The 7,175-nt window shown below is 34.4% G+C and overlaps 1 protein-coding gene across 2 annotated transcripts in view; it reads right to left on the bottom strand.

The window, feature by feature from the left end:
- Positions 1-6,560, bottom strand: part of BMPR1B (bone morphogenetic protein receptor type 1B) — a 163,255-nt gene extending 156,695 nt beyond the window's left edge. For both annotated transcript variants that reach the window (XM_061191708.1, XM_061191706.1), the window contains exon 1: positions 6,522-6,560. The gene's annotated coding sequence lies outside the window, so the exon portion shown is untranslated. The remainder of the gene's footprint in view (positions 1-6,521) is intronic.
- Between the last annotated feature and the right edge of the window lie 615 nt (positions 6,561-7,175).

Genomic DNA, 7,175 nt, shown 5'->3' on the forward strand with positions numbered 1-7,175 from the left:
AGAATGCCAGATATATTATGAAGAAACCCTTGATAAATGGTGACAATTATTAATGCATAAATTCTCACTCACACAGATTCATATTCTTATTATGTCTGCTTTAACATAAGTAATAAATGCAGCCTCCTGTCTACAGTAATTTCAAGGAACATGACAAGTCCCACAACACCCTAACATGTTCCAGTGTTTAAATCTTATTTAATATGAAACATGAACTTTTATTCCTTAGAGAGAAAGTTTAAATGGAATACAAATTGAGAGGTAACACAAAGATTTAAATTTGTACCACTGAAGTACCAGTTAAAGTAGACTTCAGAAAAAAGTGGGAAAGGGGACTAATGATTCAATAAAAGTACTGAAGTAATTAGTTAATAAATTCCTTGTGAATCACAGAATTAACAGTTAAATAAACCATAAAAATGTAGAAAATGTTTTTCATATTTCTGAATTGTAAAGAGCATTCTAAGTTTCAAAGGGGATGAAGAAAATACTGTTTAGCTTTAATAAAGATATTTCAAACACATTTGTATTTCAAACCACATAAAACAAAATTTTAAAGTAATCAAAAGCTTATGAAAAGTTACAACTAACAGGACTTTAAAGAATCAAGATTCTTTGATTAAAAAAAAAATACTCTTTAAACCAATGAGACATACAGCCTCTGAAAAAAGAATAAGTATATAAATAGATAAATCGTAAAAATTAAAATGATAATAACCAATACTCCCCTCAGATTCATGTTAACTAGTAATTACAAACATAAATAAAATATCACTTTCCACTATCATGTTAGCAAAGATTTTACAATTATAAATCTCTTAGCAGGCAAGAGTTTGAGAAGACAGATAATACATATTTGAAATGAAAAGTATCAATCCAATGGAAAATATTTACTAAGGAATATTCAGACATGTTTCATTGACTGGAGAGGTGGGTAGAGGCAATCACTTTGGTTTTGTTGTGAGTGAGGAGGAGAGAGGAAGGTATAGAAATCGTAGGCTGAGGCTGAGAACAACCTTCAGCTATCTGCTCAAGAACTCTTTCATCTTTAAATATACAAGCAATTATTTCCAGGGACCTTAATATTAATGAGAATGGAAGGAACCAAAGAGCTCCAGTTTCTTTGGGAGTGGTGGGGACAGGAAGAGAGAAGCAAAGTCTTACAAGAAGATGACATGTACAAAACAAGTTTGTTTTGCTCCTCTCTGCCCCTTTAATTATTTACATTTTTAAAAGACTCTTAGATGAAAGTAAAAATAATCTAGAAAAGCACATTTGGTTCTCTGAGTTTTGTTGTAATCAAAAATTTTCCAGCTGCGGAAAGAAGAGTCATCTTAAAACAAAGCTGTAGAACAATATATAACTATATATTCCCTATGAGAAGCTCTTAGATAGAATCAAAGTATTAAATTTGCTTCTGTCTTTCGCTTTAGGACTATCTGCCATGTTCTATTGAAAAGGAGAACGTTTATGAGAGCACAAATCTAACCGTACTACCAAAGAGATTGGGAGAAATCAGGAGAGCCCGAAAGGATATCTGTAATTAAAGTATAAATATATATATTTTTAACTATGATTATGAGTGGAAAAGCCCTCCATCTCAGTTGGAAGCAATAATTACTGGCTTTAACTTTCAGGAGTTATGAAATAATGCAAAGGAGTCTAATACAATACAAAACACAGAGATACAACAATTAAGCTTTACATGCAATACGCAGAATAAAAAGAGCAATTACAAACGGATGGGAAAAGCCACAGTGATAAAATACTGGCCTTACAAATATGTATTTTTTTTAATCAAAATCCTAAGTAGCTACTTTAAAAGCTGATGTCTGGCAAGTTACGTTAACACTTTGTACTATATTTGCCCATATCTATAAAATAAAACAGCTGAAGTAGAAGAGTTTGAAGGTTCCACTTCCATGATTAATTCATTCTTCTCCTTTCATGTTCTATGAATTCTATGCCATCCATAGCTACAGAAAAACACTGATTGGCCAGCTGAGTGGCTAATAATAAAATACTTGATTGTTCTGGTAAAATTATTTATGCCTCACTCCAACCAAAGTTCTCTGACCTCTTCTGGTTGGTGGTGGTAGTGGTGTTATTTTTTGCCTTTGCTTGGTTTTGCTATAATCTTTTTTAAAAAATTTTATTAGAGTATAATTGATTTACAATGTTGTGTTAGTTTCAGGTATACAGCAAAGTGAATCAGTTATACATATATCCACTCTCTTTTAGATTCTTTTCCCATATAGGCCATTACAGAGTATTGAGTAGAGTTCCCTGTGCTATACAGTAAGTCCTTATTAGTTATCTATTTTATATATAGTAGTCTGTATATGTCAATCCCAATTTCCCAATTTATTCCACCCCCTTACCCCCTGGTAACCATAAGTTTGTTTTCTACATTTGTAATCTTTTAATATTGAGGCAAACCCAGGTTTTTCTCATCACCGGCTTATGGGAACAAGGTACATTTCTAAGTCCATGACCATAGAAACCCTTGCCCTTCCAGTTTTATAACGTTTATATTACTTGATAAGCCAGCAAGATACATAAAATTTATACCTATAACTCTTTGGTAAGGCACCTTATCCATACCTATTTAACTAGAAATACTTATGTGGGCAAAATAAATCTGAAGAAAAATTACAGATTGAATTATGGTCCATTCCAAGCAAATTAAAAAGCTACAAAATTTCCCTATGAAAATACCAATCTTGTTTTCATTCCTAAGACAGATACAATTCAAGGTTAAACAAACAAAAGAGTCATATTCAATAGCTGGGAGAGGTTTATAAGGCTTCAACAGCAGCGGAAACCACTGGCAGAGCACACTGAGAAGTAAAAATAATCAAAATAAGAAACGTTGTGAATTACTCTAAATTGTGCATAAAGCTTTACCTTTGATTCTTGTATACTTACTTTGTATGTGAAATAATTTGTATTTTTATATATGGTGGGGAAATAAAACACCATTAAAGACAAAATAAAATTTTATCGAGTATCAGAACTAAAAGAAACAGCTGTTATTTCTCAAGTACTTTTTAAAACATTGACATTCTTTTCTTTCAACATTTCTATTTTGAGGAGAAAATTCTTCTTCTGACTGAAATGAAGTATCACCTTTCAGGTTTGAGAATTTTTTAAGCCATGGTTTTCTATTATTTCCTTAAATTCCTAACTTTCTCTACAATAGGAAATAAAAGTAGGAGGTGTAACTTTATTCGTAACATTGAGAGTCATTCCACTCTGTAATTCTTTAGGATACATGAGGATGGACCCATTCTCTCCTGAAATTCACTCTGGGCCTTTTGGAAGGTGTAACACTGTCTTCAATTTGCTAGAGCATCATTTAATTTATCACAGCAGTCCATGTGGGTGCAGCGACTAGGTGATTGTGTTGACAGATTTTCATGAAATTAACTAAACAACATCTGGAGGCTATATATCCTGAATTTGTACATACTAACCAATATAATTTTGAACTTCTGTCATTCAAATGGTTTATGAGTTCAATAAATATCTACTTGCATGGATGAACACACATAACTATAATTGTTGATAGAAAGAGAAATGAATTTTTTAAGTATTGTTACTGTTTCAAAAGACTTTACCAACTACTTAAGGGACTTCTTCAATCTAATTAATCAATGTTTTAAATTATATTAAAATAAAAAGTCTATAAAGAAAAGTGGGTTTAAAATAAATATGATAAGTTTTTTCTTTAGTTCAAGTTCTTAATGTCTGCTTTATGCTAGGTCTTGGAGGAACATAAAAGAATTAATTTTAAAACATGGCTACAATTAACTCACAAACTCATATGGGAAAACAAAAACTCTGTATCGTCGACTTTGCAGAAGTGCTATGACAATGGTCTGTACAGGAGACCGAACCACAGAGGCTGACAGTGGACGGGCAGGGCATCTGGGAAGGGATACCTTCATTGAGGCTGAAAGCCAAAGGCCAGGAAGAGGGTGTTGCAAGATAGAGGAAGCAACATAATTCCAGAAAGGAGTAAAACAGTATGGATTGTTCTGAGAAATACAAGATATTCAATAATGTTGGAGCATAAAACAGAGGGAAGGGGAATACTCTCATGGGTGGAGAAAAGCAAGATGTGAAAAACAGCCCAAAAGGAACAGCAGAAGATGAATATAGGACAAAAGTAGCAACTAGATGAAGAAGAAGCTCATCAGACTCGTCGTGCCAAGAAAGCTGACCTTTATCTACAAGCAATAGAGAGCCAGGGATGGGAGGGCGTCAGCAGGAAGTGAAGGGTTCATCGGGGTGGGAAACTGATCCCTCTAAGGGGAGTACAGCATAGGGACTGGGCATACAGCTAATGAGAGCAGGGGCAGCGAGATCCATTAGGAGGTTAATATTAACATCTCGAGCTAAATTCACTAATCTTACTTCAACAGATAGTTAAAACATGATACAAAAGATCCCCTATCCATTTTTATATGTCTACATATGAAATGTTATTTACAAATGTGATAAATAACCAATATCAGGATTGACATTAAATTCAAAAATAATACTGAGATGGTGTTTCAAGTTTTAAAATGCTCAACCAGTCTTCAACCAAACTACATCCCATTTTAGACACTGTCAACCAATATCACAATTTTCTATTTCCTCTCTTGATTAAAGGGAAGACTTTCTTTAGTTTATTTTTATTGTAGTAATTTTATTAGGTTGTTCTCTGACAAAAGTTTCCACAGGGTACTTCAGAAACAAAACACCGGAACAGATAAAAATAAAACAAATTTTAAAAGGCATAAGAAATCAATTATCATTGATTGAATATCATGTTATTAATGCAACATATAAAGTGAAGGAGTAAAAGGTATTAAATAAAGAACTGAAATTACAATATTGATCATGATATATTACCCAAAGGCAGTAGCAAAGAAAAATTTGAGTAATGCCCATTCTAGATCAACCATGGTTGCATTTTCAAAATAAACATATTATTGACAAAAATCTAAATCAAACCCATTAATAAAAGGGTAGGCAATACCCGAAAAAGTAAAAAGAAAATGCTTGATGCAGAGGCTAAAACAAGCATTAAATGAATGTTAAAATACAGTTTAAATTTAGATATCAGATTAGCACATCTGAATTAATAAAACTGATTTTGAAGCATCCTGGATTATTTTTAAAATTTTATGTGATTCAACAACAATGATACTCTACAACTATTGGCCTCATTTTAAGATCTCTACTTTACATTTAGACCTATTCCACCTGCTGCTTTGGACATGGTTTATCCCATTTTAGAATGAGCTGGTTCCTGAATATTAACCCTAATACAAAACCTATGCCAGAGTATTATCTTTTCCTTATATCTCTATTGTCCTACAGTTAAGCTCTACAACAGCTTTCATGTTATTTTTGTTTTTAACTTAAATATGTAATACAGAAAACCCTTTGGAACTATAATTGCCATCTATAACCTAACCTAAAAATTTTAAATACCACGCTAATGCTTCTCTTCCACAACTAAAAAACCAACAACAGGGAAACTTTCACTCTGTCAGTAGACAAGTTTTATCTAGTTACACCTATAATAAAGCAACATATTACTTTCCAAGTCATGTGTAGTAGACATAAAACACATAAGTATATAAATTTCATGGGTGTTCTAAATCAGAAAACACATAGAAAACAATTCCTTTCTGCCCCCTTCAGGACCACTGCTTTTAATGTCAATCTGGGATATGCAAAACAATGATGATAAATGAATATACAATCGCACTACGGTCACACAGAGAAGCATGTGTCAAAGTTCTACCTGTGATGATAGAAAAAAAACTACTGATGTGGAGGAAGAGATGTTAATTTAATACCTTTACTAGAGAACCACATTGTGCAAGGAACCAACCTAGCAAGTCACTTGGACAAGCAGAGAAATTCTAAATGCTGAGTCCTTTGCACCTTGCATGAAGAAGTCTGTTCTTACTTTTCATCACTCCTGCTTCTCTCCATTCCCAAAAGGAGTCATTATTTCACTTTAATGCGCTGCCAAATGGACATTGGCTTTCTTTTCAAAAGACCCCATGTTACTCACATTCACAGCCTGCACATTTTGACACTGTCTACAACATCTTCACACATTCATCTGAATTCTTCCCCTATTCCACTTCTAGAACACCCTCCACTATAAACTCACTAATGTTCATGTTTTAATAGCAATATAAAAAGTAAGCACGAATTTACGAATCAGAAGACTTCAAGTCTGACAGAATGAAGAAACAGAAATTCACTGACAGGAAATCAGTGTTCAAGAGCAATTCCCACCACCCACATCATTTAACTGTATTATGACTGTACACAGCATTCTTAGAGCAGAATACGAAACTACACTGCCACCAAGAACACTCTTAACCAGCAGGCAGCCCCTCCACATTAGCTGTAACGTGCCACACAGCCCTTCGCTTACTGACGTAGAGCAGCCAACAGGGAGATGGAGTTTACCAGGAAAAGCAAGCCTGAACTGGCTAATTCCTTACCTTCTTACGTATAGCAGGCTTGCTCGTTTAACTTTTTGTTTCCACTCTTGTCATAGCTCAGCGGCAAATGGTTGTGATTCAGCAGAAGTTTGAACCTGATAATTAAAAAGAATATTTTAAGAAAAAAATTGGAAATTAAAGTTCCCTCCACTGAAGTCTTTCTTTCCTTGCCCTCTGGCTGTACGTTTCTCGCTCTCGTTTTCTCTCCCTGCAAGGCAGCTACGTAGTGGTCTATAAATATTGACCCTGACACGTGCTCAGTGCTTTACTTGCTCATGGCACAGGTCTGTGTTACTGAACACCGTGGTAATACTCCAGCAAAGTTCTCAGCTGCTCAGACAAAGCTGTGGATTGGCTCGCTACCCAGCAACCCTGTGCCTGCCTGGAAATACCATTTTGCTGCCAGTTTTACAGATGCTATGGGCCTTTCCTGAGGCCCAAATCAGGCACAGAAGGGCAATTATGAGGTTTGTCCGAAGAAATAGTTTTCCTCCAGCAGGTGGAGAAAAGGGGGGCTGGGTGGAGTGAAAGACAAGAAAGGAAATACTGCCTTTGTTTTGGCCAAACAACATAATTTCAAATCCTTTATAAAAGTCATACCTAAATGCCATTCAATCAAGATTTATAAAACTGAACTACTACTTACTATGAATA

The sequence above is a fragment of the Eubalaena glacialis genome, chromosome 5 (assembly GCF_028564815.1).
Source record: "Eubalaena glacialis isolate mEubGla1 chromosome 5, mEubGla1.1.hap2.+ XY, whole genome shotgun sequence".
Classification (NCBI taxonomy): Eukaryota; Metazoa; Chordata; class Mammalia; order Artiodactyla; family Balaenidae; genus Eubalaena; species Eubalaena glacialis.